The 20,466-nt window shown below is 41.6% G+C and overlaps 2 pseudogenes across 2 annotated transcripts in view; one reads left to right on the top strand and one right to left on the bottom strand.

Annotated features, from left to right (window-relative positions):
• Window positions 1-5,428: 5,428 nt before the first annotated feature.
• Window positions 5,429-16,361, bottom strand: LOC146667454 (lysosomal alpha-mannosidase-like; annotated as a pseudogene). Its single transcript, XR_014911931.1, has 20 exons — window positions 16,253-16,361; window positions 15,389-15,491; window positions 14,224-14,394; window positions 13,954-14,147; window positions 13,385-13,517; window positions 13,134-13,279; window positions 12,401-12,600; window positions 12,151-12,270; window positions 11,576-11,654; window positions 11,137-11,246; window positions 10,813-10,971; window positions 9,921-10,252; window positions 9,598-9,716; window positions 9,032-9,133; window positions 8,752-8,839; window positions 8,561-8,641; window positions 8,231-8,455; window positions 7,451-7,600; window positions 7,207-7,309; window positions 5,429-6,179 (listed from the first exon to the last, which is right to left on the bottom strand). The product of XR_014911931.1 is annotated as a lysosomal alpha-mannosidase-like (transcript).
• Window positions 16,362-18,062: 1,701 nt separating this feature from the next.
• LOC146667453 (tRNA (guanine(26)-N(2))-dimethyltransferase-like) overlaps window positions 18,063-20,466 on the top strand; it is a 62,211-nt pseudogene continuing 59,807 nt past the window's right edge. The window contains exon 1 of the transcript XR_014911930.1: window positions 18,063-18,156. The product of XR_014911930.1 is annotated as a tRNA (guanine(26)-N(2))-dimethyltransferase-like (transcript). The remainder of the gene's footprint in view (window positions 18,157-20,466) is intronic.

Below are 20,466 nucleotides of genomic sequence, written 5' to 3'. Positions count from 1 at the left end.
TAATTAGCCATAGTGCATGAATGTAGATTGTGCCTGACTTTTTAACTGCACTCCTTTCTGAGTGTATCCAGTATGTAAATATAAATGATTACCTGGCACAATGGTCTGCTGTAAGGTGGAGTTATGACGTCCCAGCTTGTTCTGGGCTTCACAGTAATAATGCCCACTGTGTTCAGGTCTGAACTTGGTGACGGTGAAGTTCTGTCCAAATGCTTTCGGTAAATTTCCATCCTCCTTGTACAAGGTGTAGTTAGCTGCTGGGTTAGCATCACTGCTACAGGTCAGAGTGACTGAACTGCCCTCCACTATCTCAGCAGAGGGGCTCACTGACACAGTGGGAAGCCTTGGACCATCTAGGAAACATGTAAAAAAGTCAAATCAAAATCACTCCTATAACCCTAAAAAGTATTACTTTGAAAGTTTTGGACAAAAAACTTTTGTATCGATGGATAGATACTGTTAACTCTCATAGATACTCTTAACTCATTACTCTTAAAGAACTTCATTTGTGTTCTTTATATTAAGATGCCTCACTCACATTTCGCATCTCTCCAGCTGACACTGGAGACTGAGCTGAGTGCGTTTGGTTTCAGATTAGTTCTTTAGTTTCCCTCAGTTTAGGTTTGTTTGCTCCCTGCTCTGCTCTTCCTGTGTTTTTGCCTCTTTATCACTTGTTTGTTTCTTTGTTTCACTCGCACCCCAGCCAGTACCTGCATTTTGGATCCTTTTCTCGATACACAACACGACTGCTGCCCCAGCCATGACACTTTTTGGGATTTCCTTACCTGGATGATTGAGAAGTCTGATCAATACGTCAACAGAGAAATGAAGTCTAAATAGTGAATATGTCTGTTGTAATGTCAAGATTTTTTTTTGTATGTAGACATGATGGAACATGTCTGCACACACAAAAAACTGTGTCACCAATCTATTATCATCTTGACATGATTGTGAATGAGAAGAATCGTGTGTAATGGCTAAACCCAGAATTATGATTTATATGTGATTTTACCTTTAGTTAATTATGCTCAATACTGATCAGAAAAATAAGCAGTTACATATGGGTAGTCAGAGAGGATAACTCAGGGCTAAGTGAAAGCCCGTGTAGAAATATGAATCTGTGTGTGTGTGTGTGTGTGTGTGTGTGTGTGTGTGTGTGTGTGTGTGTGTGTGTGTGTGTGTGTGTGTGTGTGTGTGTAAGAAAAGGAATGAGAGCAGACACAGGGTACTTTGATCTCTGAACGTCTGACTTTAAAACTATATCCATCCATTCTCTTCCAACATATCCCTTTTGTCATAGGATGAGAGGCGGGGTTTGACACTATATGATTTAGCAAAAAGCAAAAAGAAAGTACTGAGTAAACTGTGATTGAGAAACACAGAACTTTAATAGGAAAGTGTATTTGGATTAAAAGGGATTATGCTAAAGTGAGTGTGCTAATGAATCTGAATTTAATGAAATGTGAAGTGAAACCCTTTCATATGTGACTGAATGTTAAAATGTAATGGAATTATTAGTGTTAAAAGAAATAGAGAGATGGTGATATAGTGGTTAGACTGGTTTTAACATGGAACACTGAGATAAAACACAGGCTCATCTCCAACCTCAAGCTAATCGTTATTATTATTGTTGTTGTTGTTGATTCTGCTTTTGCTTTTCTCCTCCAAAACTGCTTTAAAATAATCTCCTGCAATTAAAGTCGAAATTGTGGACATTCACTTTTTTAACCCACTGTTAAACAGTAAAAGGATAACTTAACTCTGAGTATTCAGTTAGTTTAGTGCAAATAGCACCTACAGGTTACTCCCGTCTTTTAAATTAACAGTCCCTTGGGGTTAACTGTCCAGACCTCTAAAAACTAGCCCTGATTAAAAAGCATGACATAGAGGGGAGCTGCCACGACAGGTGAATATCGAATTAACAGAGATATGAGTGGTTAAACATATGCACAGGACATGACAGAGCCTCACAAGGTGAGACAGGCAAGAAATCATGAACCAGAAATATAAATAAACTCAGAGTCAGAAAAGGAACTAAACTCAAAGACCCATAAACGCTGTAACCAGAAGTGACACCTAGAAGGATGGCTTTCTAAGAAGAGGCGATGTTGCAAGAGATTCTGATTACTCTCAAGCAAGCAGTGCCATTGATGTTCAAATAATTTGATTATTAAAAATTATCAATACAAATTAATTGCTTCAATGCTTATCTGTAATCTTCTTAATGTGTTAAAAGAAGTCAACGCGAGACCGGAAATGTAGGCTTCAGGATCATATATTAAAGCTGATGGAACAATAACATTGTTGGAAAACCATGCCATGGTCCCTGGGCTTTGAGAGGATTAATTTCTAGTTCTCTATTTGTCATTGTCCGTATGTCCTCGCCGATCCGACCTGCTATTTCTACCAGTCAACACCGGATTGTTGTATGACAAACACTGGTGAAACCCTGTTTCACAAGTTAAAGACCGTTTTGTTCTTTGGAAGATGTTCTCCTTTCTGTCCAGGAAACCTGTGAAGCAGTTTTGAAGACAGCACAGACACCTCTTTGTAAATATTTGGGGGTAAAGTTGCAGAGAGAGTTTAATAATAATGATAATGGATTGCATTTATATAGTGCTTTTTGGAGACCCTCAAAGCACTTTACAATTCCACTATTCATTCACTCTCACATTCACACACTGGTGGAGGCAGCTACAGTTGTAGCCACAGCTGCCCTTTGGCAGACTGACAGAAGCCAGGCTGCCATATCGCGCCATCGGCCCCTCTGGCCATCACCAGTAGGCGGTAGGTGAAGTGTCTTGTCCAAGGACACAACGACCGAGACTGTCCGAGCCGGTGTGGGCGTTAGAGTGGGATTAACACAAATGTGGATGTCACATTATGAAACTGTTTTTATTGCACCTTGTAAATAATCTCACTGTCTTTGATTTGATTAAGAAGTCCTGCAGTTGAGTCCTGCTTTTCCTGACAGCATTTATGGACTTTTGTTTATCAGTGTCTTTTCTTTAGTCTCTCTTATTTTAAATGCTAGTTATTTGCTTAGTCATTAGGTTTGTGTTTGTGTCTCTGTGTTTGTCATTTCCTGTTTTATTTCAATGGTCTCTTGTCTCTGTTGCTTTGTATTTTGTGCCACTTCCTTCCCTCATTACCAGGTGTTTGTTTATTATCCGAGTCGCTGCTTGACATTTGTCACATCCACTCTCAATGCTGTGTGCTCCTTTGTTCTGTTTCCCTAGATTGCTAGCCTTCCTGTCATGTTTGGGTCAAATCTGAATGATTTACAACTTAAAACACTCATAAATATTGTGTTTTACATGTGATTGCCTCAAGGTATTATGATATCCTGGGCTCCGATGCTTTGGAACAACCTTCCTCTTCATATTAGACCAGCGTCTTCAGTGCAGGTCTTTAAGTCCAGATTGGCTTTTACCTCGGCGGGAAACTGACATCCTTCCTTATTATTTTATACTCTGTTTTGCTTTTCTTTGTTTCTGTATTGTTCAGCACTTTGGTCTGCCTGGCGCATTTTTTAAAGTGCTATATCAATAAACGATGATGATGATGATGATGATGATGATGATATCCTGGACACTATGCACTTGAACATATAAACGTGATGATCACCGCTTTCATTGAATTTTGTATGTTTTAATCAACCTTGTTACATCTGTGGTGTTCCCGGTCAAAAGGACCACCATAGAAAATGAATGGGAATCCACTGATGAATGGATAATAAAGTGAGCACTGGGAATGAAAACACCAGAGGCCACAAGAGCACACTCAAACCTCATGATACTGACTCAAGACCACAAAGAAAATTCAATTTGTTTTATCTATTAAATCCATTACTTTTATCTTAAAATTCACTTTCACTTAAAGTAGTCATACAGATGGCAGTAGTGGTTTTCGGTACATTTTCAATCAAAATTTAAATTACAAGTTAATAATAATAATAAGAATTTTCCAAGACCTACGACCTAAAATTTGGAAGTGAACTCTTTTAGCCAGTTATTGGAGATTATGTATCGGAATTTCAGGAGCAGGACCACGCCTCCAACAGTGACTCCCACCTGTTCCTAAAGTTGAAAGAATATTTGTCCAGAAGGTGATTGTGTGGCGCCAGCAAGCGGGTACGACATGGGCATTGTAAAACTGCCACAGCATCTGCAAAAATGCAGCGAGTGAAATGGTGATTATGTAGAAAAATAAATAATTCTTCAACCTTTAAAATGATGTAAATATTTCTAAAACGATAGGTGACCTTACTTTTGAGATTGCCCTCGTAGGAAAAAACCCCAAACCTTAAATACCCTGAATTTGTTTAGTTACTTAAAGTAGTCCTGAGTTTCTCTTTGGAGAGAAAAAAAAAGCTGTGTCCATGTTCTTCCAGTGTTCTTTGTTTCTTGCACATGTTGCTCCTTCTATCATCTCCACTTATTTATTTTTTTATTCTCTTTTCTCTGGTTTCCTGTTAATCTTTCTCCTCATTTGTTCTCTCCTTCAGTGGTGGAATCTCTGCTGACCTGCAAGACAAGAGGAAAAAGTTCCAGAACAAGAGAAAGAACCAGATCACAGACTCTTCTCAGCTCAAGACCTTCCCCTGCAAGAAGTTCAAACAGGTCAGATTTACTAAACACAACCTAAATACACCATTTTTTTTTTACATTAAAAACTCTTAAATAGTGCTTTTACCTGCATCCCACTCAACTGAAGGTGAAGATGGTGACTAGCTGGTGAACATAGCATAACATTTTGGTAATGACTTGGTGGAGACCAAAATGATGCTGTTCTTGTGGCTGCTGGGCATTTAAAGCTAAGAGGCCATCTGTGCAAAAGGCTGCCCACCCCAGGCATGGTTCTGCTCAGAGGGGTTTTCTCTGTATTGCTGTAGGATCTTTACCTTGCCATGTAAAACGTCATGAGGTGACTGTTGTTTAAAAGAAACAAAAAACATAAATAAATTATTTTCTCACAAACTAGGAGTACGTGAAAAGGGTTTCTGCCTGCTTAACATTTAGAACTATGTTTGTGCACAGCACAGTAAAGTGAGAGGAAGAGCAGAAAGCATCGTTACTGTTGCAGCAGCTGACGGAGTTGCTGCAGGTGAGGATCGCTTCAGCACGTCGGGTTCTTTATCATACTGTTGGCACACACAAGTCCCTCTGAATTAAAGGCAGGCAATTACCTAAATACTAATTAGTCCCGTAAAGTCTCGATGTCCTGGGCGGAAAATGAAACGGCAGACTCGTGCTGACGAATTAGTCTTCTCCATAGGTTGCTTTGGCAGGTCGCCACACACTGCTGGTTTCCTGCCAGAGAGAAGCTGAGCGCTGCCTCGGCAGCCACAGCCAAAACATACTGCTGGCTGTTCAGACGTTACTACATCAGAATCAAACAGCTTTCATGAGTATTTCTTTATTTTTGTCTTTCAGGGAAAAAACCGTTTTTGATCATCCGAGGCTTCACATCGCTGCGTGGTTGAAGACACGCTGGAGACAGCAGGCACAGATAACTGTCACTGGAAAAGGTCTGCAGCAGCAACAGCACAACATCTGTTCTAATGTCAGATTATCAGAAGTTAAATGCTGCTTCACTGATTATACACAAGATTTGTGGCACAAACACGAGGGCAGGACAGTAAGGAGGATTGATTTTTATTATTAGCTGCTTCTTGGTAAGTAGAAAAATCTAAGTATACACAACATGGCAGAAATGCAAAGATTATACTTTATTGCACATATCACTTTGTGGGAGACGATATTCTGTTACTGCAACAGCACAAAAAAAACCCACAAATATAAATGTTCTCAAAAATGTTAAAGGCAGCTTTAACAAATTCAATCTTATTCAGACATTCTGTATCAAAGACTGAAGGCATCCTGAAATGACTTTTGCCCAGGTCAGTCCGGGCTACAGCTGTGATCCGATTTTAAGTCGTAGGCAGCGTGAATACAACTTCTCATTCATCTTTTTTCCCCCTAAAAATCCTCACTTTATTAAACCAGCAACGTAAACAAGCCACAGGAATGTCAATATACGATAATTCATCCTATAAAATCTCATGTGTGATTGGCTATCTAAGGTTGACTTTGAGAAGGAACGTTCGGATCTCCATTGGCCTTAAGGTCACTCCCACGTGGACGGGTCTTGAAATGTCTTCAGCAGCGGCTTTTCTCCTGGAAAACAGACACATTATGTGAGCACAATCACAAACGACACAAAGTGTTTTTGGTTGGTTAATCTTTAAACACACCAGCAGTGACACGGGTCAGTGACCAGCAACCAAGTCTCCTCACAAGGAACAAAATAACATGTTGAGCTCCAGAAACACCTTGTAGTATACATTACATTATGAAGCATATCAATCTGTTTATGACTCTTTATGGCTCCCTGCTGGCTTAATTAGCACCTGCAGGGAAACTGTTAAGTCGATGACTACAATCAGAGATTTAAAAGGCATCAGCAGATTTCTATCAGCCCAGCGCTCCTTCAGTGCATGGTCACCTGCCAGATGTTGAAAAATCCAGATGTTGCCAGTCTTTATATTACTATATAAAATATTATAAATAATGTAATGAAATTGTGACAACAGTAAACGAAGGCCAAAATCTGCAAATATCAGGGAATCCTCACTATGGAAGTGTGATTGAAGAGCAGTGTACTACAAAGCCAGAATAACGGATTACTGAATTATGTTAAGTGCAGTATATGTTTGCAAATAAGTTTCGTATTGAAGCCATACATTAAAAAAAAAAAAAAAGAACACTGACTGAAGCGCAGACTGTGCACTTCATTGTCACTGGATTATAAATGTATTCAGTTGGTGATGCAGAAAATGTGTAAATGTTTATATACTTTATTTTGCTGCTGCTACATTTCTTTCACACAGCTGGAACTGCAGCTACGAGCGCACAGAACACGCATCATTTAATCTATTAAATTATTTTCACTTTGATCTGACAACGAACCAAAGTGATTTCCACAGAAGTTCATACCTGGTCTCTGAGATTTTACCACCGACCTCCAAAATGCACAAAGCTCAAATATGGAATCCATATTAAAAAACACCCGAGGAGACGACATTCATTGAAATTTAGCCAAGTTTAAATCGAGTCAGACTGGAGAACACATCCAGCTTTGAATCTAGGGTGACGTTCAAAACTGCAGTGGTGAACTAACTGACACAACACTGGTGTCCTGTACCTTTCTCAGGAGTCCAGTCAAAACGTTTCATTTCATCTTTCCACTGATTGGCCGACAGGTTCAACTCAGCCACACCCAGAACCTCCAGAGTTGAAAACAGCTTCTGCACAGACAGGAAAGACGATGGGATTAGTTACAGCAAAACGACATTCCACTGCATTGCAAACGAGAAACGACTGAATGACAGATGACTGTACGGTCGCTTTGAGTGTAACAAGGTTTAAATTGTTTCTGAATGTCTGACCTGCAGGTTGACTGTGACTGCCTGAGAGCTCACTTTGCTCTCTGAGCTCTGGTACTGATGCTCCAGTCTCAGCAGCACTGAGTCTTCATCCCACTGACTGAGTGTCAGCAGGTGGACAGCAGGGGGCAGTGCAGCCAGGAGCCCTGAGAACTAAAAGACAAAGACCCCTCACTCACAGAAACCATGCCTTTAAAAAAAAAAAAAAAAAAAAAAGATTATTTAATGTATTCCAACCACATTTTCTATAAAATTACTACATAAAGTTGATATGAATTTCGACCAATCGCTGGCTCTGAAAACATGTCAGCAGCAGTTGCCACTAAAGGCAACACAGCTTAGCTCAGTTCCCCTGAGAGCGAGTGAAACCATGTCTAAAAAATGCAAATATGTACACAGCAGGACAGAAATGGGTTATAACCAGCAGCATAGACAGTTGGAGACAATGACTCAAAACAAGCAGCAGACTCTCACAGGAACAGCCTGCAGTTTGTACAGTGCAGGTCACAGCACTGTACAAAGCTTTTCTTAAGCTTACATACAGGAGTTTAAGGTGTTTGAACAGGAACCTGCAAGATGGAGGCCAGCTAGTTCTTGCACTGCTAATATTTCAAACACAGATCACATCACCGTGACTTCTGAAACCCGATTAGTGAAGTGTGTTAATAACATGTCTTTAAAATACATGCAGTATTTGTACAAGTACTGTACGAATGTGCATGTGATTGGGTGAATGAGTAGAAAGGCACTATACAAGTACCAGTCCGTTTATCATTTACATACCTCCAGCTGAGTGTTTGGCTTCAGATCTCCATCAGTAAACGTAAGCAGCGGCTGCAACACCATCCCCTCTGCGAGGGGGCGGTGCATGTCGGCAGCAGTCGGCAGGGGATCGAGGGTGAGCAGGAGGCGGCCGCGGACCACCAGCCCGTCTGGGAAGATGCCAGAGATCTCGTTGACAGGTTCACCAACACCGCGGAAATCATAGTGGAGCAGCCGGTGGTGGAGCTGAGGGTGAGGAGGTTGGATAGAGAGACTTTAATAAGAACTCCTTGTGTGCGCTTAGATGGGGTCAACATGCTAATGGTGATGAGCTACGACTTTTTGCCTCACCATGATCTCCAGTGAACCATTCTGGATGCTGCCTCCACCCTGAGAGCGATCCGTTACCACAGTGAGTTGGTCCACATCATCCTGAAGACACACAAGTGAAAGGAAAACATCACTTGTGATAATTCAATGAACTGACAGTGAATGCTCTTTGTTGCTTGTCTCTCCAAATGGAAGCTAACAAACACACAAACCTTGATATAAGCACGAGAGTTGATTGGGTAGTAGTTTCCAGCAATGGGCTCTGACTGTTTCAGGTTCCAGGTGGGCCAGAAGTCTTTCCTGTTTGGGGGGGACGGGACACACACACACTAAGTGTACAGAATTGGATTCTTTTAATGTAAAACTATCACATAACTGTACAGCTGTCTTACTTTGTATATAATCTGTAAAATACCATCCAAAACAACTGCAACAACTTTAAAAGGTTAAAATGCATTTTCCATCATCAAAAAACAAAAAGCAAACTCTTACTTCCTCTGCAGAACTTCTCTGCCGTTGGAATCAGTGTAGAAATATTCAGAGGTTTTGATGCTGGTGTCCAGACGAGTGATCACCTCCTTCCCCAGGCTGTCACTGAAAGGTCAAGACAGCAAGTGTGACGTGGGTTAAAGGTGGGTGGTGTGGGGAGCATTTTGGCAAAGATTCCTCACTTTTCCTTGAATTTATTTCTCTCGCTCACAAATAAAAAAATAAATAAATGGCTAAAATAGACCTGAAATTATGAGCTAAATCTATTCCCCAGTGGGTGTGCATGGAATCTTATGGTCTAAAATTCCCTCTTTCCATGAATTTATAATCTGACATGGGGAAAAAGATAACGGCGATCTAAGCCAATCACTTGCTATGATATGAGGAAATATTTAGAAGGGCAAAGCTCTGCTACAATATTGCCCCATATGAGGTTTTTCTCCCCTGAAAGATCAGTTGACATTAAGGCACTGAGCTTTTAGAAAGGTTGAAGAGAACAGAAATTTCAACAACCACTTATCTCTAAAAACATCTCCATTACATATGTAGTGTGCACGTGTTAAACTCACTCTATCGGCACAGGTCCCACAGTCCACTCGAGCTCCAGAGCTCTGCTGTCAGCATAGAGACGAACCACCTGAGACACCCAGGGAGCAAACCACTGCCTCACCTCCTGCACCACTGACGTCTGAGGATGAGAGCATTGCAGTACAAAATTAGACGCTGCATATTAGCCTCTAAACAGGGAGGTAAAACATGTTGGCATGTTCATTCTGACACCCACACATATAAAATGACAGCAGCCTATAATTTAGAAGTAAACTGAATAACAGTGTAAAAACAAAGCTTTGCTATGAGGAATCTACGTCTGGATACGAGCAAACATCTCTACCTTAATGATCTCCGTCTTGGCCGTCCGGCTGATGACGAAAGGTGTGGAAGAGTTGGGTCTGAAGATGTAGGCTCCAGAAGGCTGCCTGCTCTCTCATACTTGCTGCTGGCACACATACTGACCTGGCAGTCCACCGCTTTGCCACTAGCATCTGACACGCTGTACGCTGTTCCATTGACCGGCAGCCTGACGGGCCAAGTGACGGGCCGAGCGAGAGGGTTGTACACATTGAGAACTGAATGACAGACAAAAAGACAAGCGAGAGAAAGGCAGCGTGAGCATTCAGTCTTATCTGTAATTACACAGAATGTATTTACAATAACTGTAGCCCAGGTTTTTTAGGCTGTACACCTTGAATACACTGTTTGTTCCGAGGATAAATCTCAGAGGGTCAGAGTGTTCAGAATTACATTTAAGATGACATATTGTGGGGTTTTTTATTATGTTACCGGTGGATGGTTGTTAAACATGGTTTAAATGACAGGATCAGTACATGTACAAGTAAGACTTATGAGCCAAACCTTCAGATTTTAAATGCTCACTTTCAGACAGGATAGTGACTCGGGCATGCAGCTGTGACTCTACCCACTTGCTGTTCAAATGTCTTGATGCATCCTCAGTCATCCAGGTAAGGAACTTTTAAAAATTAATTCTGTTCATCTGGACGTAGAGTTTTCAGTGGGAGAAACATTTCGTCACTCATCCAAGTGACTTCTTCCGTTTCAGCTGACCGCAGGTTTCACTGATCACATTAACTGGGTGGACCATCACATTAGGTTCACCTGGGAGGTTATGGCAGGTTAGCCTTCTTAGACTGTGAGATTTACACCAGTAAAGGGGGACATTGTAAACAAATGCTCACGGGTGAGTATGTAAGGTTTGACTCTCATCATCCACTGGAGCACAAACTGAGTGTCATCAGGACGCTACAACAGACACAGCGGCCAGGGAAGTAGAAGAACATCACATCATGAAGGCCGTTGAGGTTATCACAGTAGATTCGCTCAGCAGACAAGCCGTTGAGAGCAGCCAGACTGTTACTGACTAAAACCTGAAAGAGAGACAACAGTTAGACAAGAAACCTGTGCAAGAAAGTTTGGACTGAAGAACACTTTCTGCTAAAGACATGATAATATATTTTCCTGTACAGAAAATGACAAATTTAGCACAAGTAACTTCTGTTGGGTAAGATAATGTACTGTGAAGCCTGGAGTACCCGACAGTGTTGCCAGCCGTTAGCAAGCTTCCTGGCGTAGTCATTTGCTACGTGTTGCTTTTCTGTGCCCGACACAGCGTCATGGTGCTGAGCCACAGCCATGGCTTTCTCTACCAATGAAAGCAGCCGTCACTCAATCTCTTGTCTGACATCCAATTGGTCTTAGTAACACAAATACAACTTTTAAAGGGTATCCATATTCTCTACCGGTTCACCAATTCACTGTTGTGGGGAGGCTGGAGCCCATCCCAGCTCTCCTACATCCTGGACAGGTCCATCACAGGAGTAGCACTTGAAGACAGTCAACCATTTATGGTCATGCTATTACATGTTAACCTAATACGTAAATCTTTAGACTGTGGCAGGAAGCCAGAGTACCTACAGTATGCCTATGCAGAACCCACTAAGGAGACACAAAAAAGATTCAATCAAATCTTACTCATGGTCTGGCTTTCACCTTCCCCAAAGGGTCCTTTCCTGGAAGCTGGACCACCAAATACCTCCAGCTGGTTACAAGTCTATTAAGAGGGAAAAAAATGTAAACACAATTTAAAAAGTCACACAGGTATAAATTTTCCACCATTAAACCTATATTTCCACATCTTAAGGTAGTTCTATAGACGCAGGATACCAGTGATAGCTTTATTAAGTGCCAGCTAACAGTGTGCTTCATGCTATATATTAGCATTTATTTGCTTACAGTTCATGTTAAGAGTTAGATAAACTTTGTTTTCACAGAACAAAATTTAAAGCTTGTTAGTGTAATGTGACAATGTTATACTTATCTAGCATATGTCATGCTAACATTCTTAAAGTTTGAATGTTAGCATGCTAACTACCATCTACACTAAAACAATTAAATTTTTCTGAAAGCTCTAAAGTAGTGGGACAGGACTTACAGTTACAGAGGTAATTCTAGAAAAGCAGAAGTTTGAATGTTGTGATGTCGTCGACACAAAGTGTAATGCCGAGCACACTGTAAAATCGCCCCGCACAAAGTAAATCTCAGAGTACCTGCAGGTTGCTGTTGCTGATCCTCTCATATCGCTTCAGCGCTGGTCTGCTTGTAAAGTAGCCGTCCAGAAATCATGAGCGTCGTCTGCATAGGGGAAGAAATCATCTGTCTTCAATGGCCTGGATAGAAAACCAATGGATTTAGCTGACATTAAAATGCAAAAGACGACACTTTTTACAATAGAGTTTAACACCAACAGTGCTGCTAGAACAAGAAAACATTATCCTGCCCCTTTAAAGTTCACAGTACCAGGTGAGGTTTGCTCGGTGCAGCTCCTGCAGGTAACAGGACGGTGTAGAGTAGAGCACGTTGACTTTGCTGCCATTTGCCTGCCGGGCATTTACATAGTGGATCAGCTTGTCCAGGTTCTTGTACCACAGGTTGGCATTCTCATATTGAAAGTCTGAGCCCATGGTCATGATGATGTGGTTGGTCTTATAGACCGTAGACTAAAAAAGGAAGAGGAAATAATGCTTAACAGATTAAACTAAACAAAAAGGAAGAAAAGGGAAGAGTGAAATTAAACAATTCACACATCTCTTCAATCACACACACCTCACACTATTCAAAGCACATTTATATGATGGCTAAAGTGGTGAATGTGGATTATTAAAGGAGGACATTGCATTACACTATCTGTAGATGTCTTTATTATTATGATCATGACAGGTTCATAAAATAAAACCAGACAGGTTGAGAAAAGATTTATGGGGACCTGCATGAAGATATGCTGACATTACTTGAAACAAGAGGTTCCTACTGAAATTTTACATGTCATGTTAGCTAGTCACAGCTGTATATGGGCTGGGATACACAGCATCCCTTCTGCTTCCTCTTTTTCTAAATCAGAAAGCGTTGTTTGATGTCTTTTGATTTAACATGAGCATTTTTTTTCATAGTGTTAGTTAAACATGCGGTGTTAAGAACACCACGTGACTGATAAATCAGTGTCTCTGTGCGCCAGTGTGGAGTTGTGTCCAACCTGACTGTTGGCGATGACGAGGAAGCGTCCCACCACATCATCAACATTATAGTCTTCAAGATCAGGATCGTCTCTGATAGGCGGGTCACTGCAGAGCTGGTCCCAACAGAAGCCCTCAGGAGGGTTGTAGCCATTAGGAAGGATCCCTGTTGGTTAACGGGGGCAAACGGTTAAAAAATAATGTGACACCGTCCTGTTGCTGAGTCCAGAAGTCATTAACATAAAGGGATGAAGAAAGAAACTTTGCATACCAGTAAAGAGGTCAGCCATTGGAGGAGTGAGGCTGTCGGAGGCTCTCCATAGAAGCTCCTGCTCCTTATTCCTCATCCTGCGAGCCCGGTCTTGATAGTCTAGACGACCAAAGAAGAAGCCATCGAATCCCATCTGCAGCAAAAGACAGAAAGTTAATGGTTAAAGGAAATTCAAATGGAAAGCCAGTGAACTAAATTGTGCCTTCATGTAATAATGCAGCATTCTGGAAATAAGCCCATTTGATTCATTGCAGAGCAGCAAATCTGATAATGACGATACAGCCAAAAATTTGTAATGACAAAACGGAGAGTCTTTCTCGACGTGAGTGCAACCTTCTAACTCTAATTAGCCTCAACTCTCTTCTTTAACTGATAAATTCTCCCATTTTAAGTCTCACTAGAAATCAGGCCTTCCTTAAGGTGACCAATTATGCTCATCCTTCTATTCTGCCCTATACTGCTGATATTAAACATGGCCAACGTTTGAAAGTGTGACAGTGAATGAGCTGAGCAATTCTGAAGTGTGACTCGTGCAAAACTCGAAGAATAAACATAAAGAGCTATGCTACCTGTGCAAACATGGAGGCGTGTTCCCAGGCGTGGCCAAAGGGGTCGATGTGCCAGGTGACGCGGGGACGGCCAAAGGCTCCAAAAGTCTCATTAAGGAACCTCAGACCAATGGTCATCTGGTCAATGACGGCGCTGTAGTGTATGGCAGCCTCGTCGCTCATACACCAACCACCATTCACAAATTCCAGACGGCCTGCGGGAGGAGCAGCTTTTGGTAAGGATGCACTGAAACACTTAACGCAGCTGTATAGTACTGAATGGGTATTTACCTTCATTAACCAGCTGTTTGACTGTCTGCTGCACGCTGGAGCTCTGACTCTTCCACCAGCGGTAGAAAAAGGCCGTCTCCACATAGATGAACCTCCTGTCTTGATTCTTCAACAACTGATCCACAACTGAGTCCAGGATGTACTGACCAGCATGCTGGATGTCATTACGATCTACGCACACAAATGTGCACAGATTTAGGACAAAAGAGACATTATTTTGTAACACAGAAGTCAATGCTTCAAGAAGTGGTCAGAATTTAGTTGCTGTGTGTCACAGTTTGAAAAATATTTATTTGCACTAACGTATCTTAACAGCAAGAAAGTATATGTGCTCATCTGCATTCATGCATATGCCCAAACAAACCACCCTCAGTGCAGATGAGTTCTGCTTACATATTAACCCAGACTGGAAATCAATATCAGATGGTAAATAATGGTAAATGGCCTGCATTTGTATAGCGCTTTTCTAGTCCCTAAGGACCCCAAAGCGCTTCACACTACATTCAGTCATTCACCCATTCACACACACATTCACACACTGGCGATGGCAAGCTACATTGTAGCCACAGCTGCCCTGGGGCACACTGACAGAGGCGAGGCTGCCGGACACTGGCGCCACCGGGCCCTCTGACCACCACCAGATGATGGTCACCTGCACAACACCTGGCCTTACAACTTACTATAAACAACATGTGACATTAAAATAAGCAAGCTCGACAATCAATTGCACTAAAAGCATAAAACTCTAAAGCAATGAAGAAGTAAACTGTTGCAGTAAACAGTACATTATGAGGCAGCGTGAAATACACGACAGAGTATAAAATGAAACAAAGGTGTTTTAATATCGTCTTCTGATACATTTCAACAGTAGCTCGGGCCACTTCGGGGGTGGGGTGCCCTCGGCCTCTCGGCCTGGGGCTCGGTCACTCTGGCGCAGCTGGCTGCCGGCGGAGCTCCCGGGCGCGTCACTGCAACTCCCCCTGGCTTCTGCTCCGCAGCTGCTGAGTGAGCCCTCATCTGGGACTCTCCTCAGCTCTTTCTGGGACAGTGGCACAGCTGCCCCTCTGTTGTCTTCCTTGGTCTCTTGTGCGAGTGTGAGAGTAAACACAGAGCAGGAGGTTGGCTAATAGCTTCACAGTGTTTTTTCTGTATGTGTCACACTGACCTCCATAGTAGTACTGGTCCACAGTCTTGAGCCAGCCAACGTCATCATGTGTGTGCGGGATCAGGTGGACATTCAACATGCCCGGCTTGGTGGCATGACATGACTGCACACAGACACACACTCTATGAATACAGCTGTACTGCTCTGTCAGAAGAGTCATAATGTCGACAAATATTCACTCCAAAAAGTGATCGTCTGCCAAAAACTGATTTCTGGTATTTACCAAAAAAGGATTGCTCGCATTTAAACTTCTATACATAACTTGTTAGTCTATAATATGTGAAACCTATATCAAATGTATCCCTCATGAATGATACAAGTCATCTTGAGCCACAAACAACATTCCTGTAACAAAGTAGAAGCTGCAATCAGTTTTTGGCAGTGACTTTTATATATCCTTTATTTATGCAGTTAAAAGAAGCTTGTTGACATTAAAAACGTGTTTTAAAGAAGAATCTGGCCAAGAGGACAGCAGATATTGAAAGACATCTAACAATAGTTCTGTAAACATATTTTAAGTGGAAAAAAATGATGGAATTGGTTGTAATGTAAGTGCAATAAGACAGAGTTGAAAAAGATGTAACTTTAAAATGTTATATCTAGCCCCTTTGTAAAGCCTGTTGACCGAAGTCTATTTGCCAACATAGGTAAAGATATTACACATAAAAACACAGGTAGACATTGGAAATCAGTTTTTGGCAGGCGGGCACTTTTTTGGCACAACACCAGCACTTCAATGTATGTGAGCACAGTCATGTGAGTGAAACAGAAAGTAGCGCTAACAGCTCCACTGAGCTTTTTGACATGTACCTTAACCCTAACACATGTAAATAAAATACAAAAGCGCGACATAAAGTAGCTAACCTCGTATCCGCAGGTTGGAACGTCTGTTTTCTTCTCGCCGAGAGGAAAACTTAAAACCACGCTGAGGATAAACAGGAGAGCTGCCCGCCATGTTGGAAAACAACCCGAAAATCATGTGACATCTGTTTATGTTGAGGTGGGTCACGTGACCGTCACCCTGTCTACCGCATCTGACTTGAAGGCACTGGGGAAAAGTAAGCGACAAACCGCGGAATGCGCTCTTCTGGACACACACACACACACACACACACACATATATATATATATATATATATAGATATGTATTTTTTTTATATATATATATCACTGTATATAATGTATGTAATCACTGTACTGTTTATATGATAATAAACAGAACAGTGATAATAAACAAAGAAAGGTAAAAAATTAAGTTAGTTAAATATATATCAATTAATTTGCAGACATGACCTTTTTGTACCCTTCCTGACACTAAGCAAGAGTTCTAGCATTTGCAGCCCAATAATAAAACTAAAAACATGGCAGACCAAATCCACCCTCAAGTTTAGACTTAGATAGATGAACTTTTGATATCCTATGATTTTTATAGCCCCAAACAAATGGTAATACTACTGACTCGATCATTTGAAAAATTGCTTATTCAAAAAGATAGGTACGTTTAAAAACAGACATAAGAATTTAGGGAGAGAAACCATTTTGATTGCATTTATGCGACTCATCATGCAAACAGGGAGAGCCCTCCATTTCTCAATGTCCTTTTACAGTTTTTTCAACTTGTTCAAGATAATTCAACTTAAAGATCAATTTAGGATCATTGGGCAAAAGAACACCAAGGTATTTAAGTCTGTCTGTAATTTTCTTTCTTTCTTTCTTTTTAAATTATAAATATGTATTTATTTGATTTGATTTCCGGTTGTAACAGACAGGACAGACATGACTGGGTGATAAGACAGGGAGAAAGAATGAAAGAAAGAGAGGGGGAGAAAGAAAAATAGAGGGGAGAAGAAAGGTACGCAAGATCGACAGCGCACAATGTGCTTTGAGGTAGCAGCCAAGAAAGGTTTGTGTCTGTGAAAACCCGTGTGTCCGCCTGTGTGCACACCTGTGTGGATCAGCATGCTTGTATTCAAAAGGTTTCTCCATGTAACGATCTGCTAGGGAGTGTGGGGAGCCATAGCCCCGTCCCCCAGGGCATGAAGCATGTATGGAGGAGATCCAGGCCCCAGACATCCAGAGGCCCCAGAATACGAGGACCCAAGGAGGACCACCAGGGGGGCAACCGTGCCACCCTCCTGGGAAGAGCTGAGGAGAGCCCTAAATGAGAGATCACCCAGCAGCCACAGAGCAGAGGCCAGAGGGAGTTGCAGTGGCGTGCCTGCGGGATCTGCCCAATTGCCAGAGAGAATTGGGCCTCAGGCCCAGAGGCTAGAGGCCTGAGTGCACCCCACCTCCTGGAAGGGGCCCAGCCGGGCCACGGGCGCCAGGCCCTGCCAATCGGCCACCAGGAGTGAGTCGGCACATACATGGGCGCTCAGCACCAGACACCAAGAACCACCAACACACCAATGTCTGAGGGCATCAGCCACTGGCAGGGAGTGCAGTAAGGGAAGATAGGCCTCCAAACCTCAGAGAGCCTGAGATGTTCCCAGAGAGGTGGAGTCTAAGACCCAAGCTGACATATAGACACAGACGGTGCATTCCCACCCCCATATACACAAACTCACCCGACGTGGAGACAGACACAAAGAGTCTAACTCTATATCTCAGGTCCAGGTACCTCCGCCCTCAGAGGGGCAAACCGGACCCAGGAGATGTAACCCTTCTCTCTGGGATGGAGGAAAGCAAACCGCAAAAAGCAGGGAGGCCCCGCATCTCAGACCCCAATCTGACGGCCAGCACCTCCTCCCAGTCCCCCTGCCCAGACGGTTAACAGAATGGGGGTGAGTGAAGACCCCAAACCTCCCTCCACCCGCTCATATGTAGTGTTGCTGCGTCCTGTTCTTAAGTGCATTTAATTATTATTGTCTGTAATTTTAAAAAGCAAAGTTTTCAAGAAATCAACATCCAGGTTTGCAGTTAAAGCCACAAACTCACTCTTCTACCAGTTAATTGTATAACAAACAACCTCACCAGATCTAATAGTACAGGAACAGATCGCTCAGGATTTGACAGGACCAAAACAACATCATCTGCATATATATTCCACAATCACATAGGGATGGGGGTGGGGGGTGGGGTGGGGCTCGTGTTTAGAATTAGAATTAGAATTCAACTTTATTGTCATTGCACATGCACAGGGCAACGAAATGCAGTTTGCATCCATCCAGAAGTGCTTTAGTGATATAGATATATTACAATATATAATAGCAATAATATAGATATGTAAGTATATTACAGAAATTGGTCTATTATGGTATGTTATAATGTACACGGTATGAAGTATGTTGTGAATATTCTATAACTATAAGTATGTACAGGCTGTAGTGAGTACAAGCTATGTACAGGCTATGAACAGGATATAAATATGAAAAACTATACAGAATATGAAATAATGATACTGATGTTTGTTGCATTTGAAATTATCTGACAGTTAAAATGTTTTATTATTTGTACTGCTCAAAATGACACTGTGTAATCTGTTACCAGATTCAACTGGCTTCTCTCAAAAAGTAAAATAACCCCCCCACCACTTTAATCACACTCTAGATCTTGTTTTAACATACGACATAGAAACTGAACATTTAACAGATAACTCGTAAACTGGAGATGAAATGGTGTGCAAAAATGTAGTAGATCATCATTTAGCCTGCTTTATTAAAAAAGCCCTCCATAAAGCTAGAACATCTTACTATTCATTACTGATTGAAGAAAATAAAAACAGCTTCTTCCCATGGGCTGTCAGAACTCTTAATGCAAACTAAAAGTATGAACTGACTTCCCCAGTTCATCCACTCTGATGCTGCTATTGATTAGCTATGTGCAATATCTCAGTCTTTCCATGTTTTGTGCAATATTTTTGGCTCATGTGCCATATCTTTAGTGTGTGCAATATTTATGGTCCTGTGCAATATTTTGGTCTCAGTGGTATCTCAGTGGCATTACCACCCTAAACGACCATAGCCACTCCATCCAGCCAACGATCGTGGCTCAAGAGTTGGGAGGTCGCCTTGTAATCGGAAGGTTGCTGGTTCGAGCCCTGGCTTGGACAGGCGCGGTCGTTGTGTCCTTGGGCGAGACACTTCATCTGTTACCTACTGGTGGTGGTCAGAAGGCCCGGTGGCGCCAGTGTCCGGCAGCCTCGCCTCTGTCAGTGCGCCCCAGGGTGGCTGTGGCTACAATGTAGCTTGCCATCACCAGTGTGTGAATGGGTGGATGACTGGATGTGTAAAGCGCTTTGGAGTCCTTAGGGACTAGAAAAGCGCTATACAAATACAGGCCATTTACCATTTCACCCCTATTTATTTTATTATATAACTGTCCTTGTATACACCCACAATGTTTCTGTTTCAATGTTTCTTACGCATACACCATGTATATAGTTGGTTATTTTTTTCCCTCGTTGTACATTGTTTTCTCTTCTTTACTTTCATTGCATCTCCAGCCCACATCTCCAGCCACTGTACTTAAGGGAAGTTGGGACAATGTAAAAGACTTTCTTTAGGCAATTGCATTTGAATTACCTAAATTCATGACAGGCATTCAAGCAGTAATGCCTGGACTGAGAAACAAACACACCAAGCTTCTGTGTTGTTTGAGCCAGAGACTGGACTTGTGGATGAACAATACAAACATTTTATGTTTATTATGTCAGTAATGTAACTTGCAATAAAAAGTTATGGGAAGCTTAGACTTAGTTTCAGAATAATTACATCTGATACTTTGTTTTATTGAAAAGGTTATTAATGTTTTAAATTGTATGAGAAATAAAATAATAAATTACTAAAAAACACCAGCTACAATAATGGTAATATGTGTGTTGTTCAGCAGAACAGTGTCCAGTATGTTAGTTGATATACTTTATTTACATTTGAAAACAAAAGTTGGCATTACAAGGAGTGTTTTTAATTCTTAATTTTCAAATAAACATACAGTGTTTATATTAAGTGTTGAATTAGAAAAAGATTCAAGGATATTATGTCAGACAATGGCAGTAAGAAACATAGTGTTAAAATAGCTGTATATAGCATTATCTCTTTGACCTGAAGATTAATCTTGAGAAGAGGTCAAAGGTCAGT

The sequence above is a fragment of the Rhamphochromis longiceps genome, linkage group LG6, assembly GCF_057381845.1.
Source record: "Rhamphochromis longiceps isolate RC_006_pf linkage group LG6, R_longiceps_female_GT1.1, whole genome shotgun sequence".
NCBI classification, from domain to species: domain Eukaryota; kingdom Metazoa; phylum Chordata; class Actinopteri; order Cichliformes; family Cichlidae; genus Rhamphochromis; species Rhamphochromis longiceps.
Note: the sequence above shows the minus strand (reverse complement) of the source record. Positions and strands in the feature narration are given on the sequence as shown.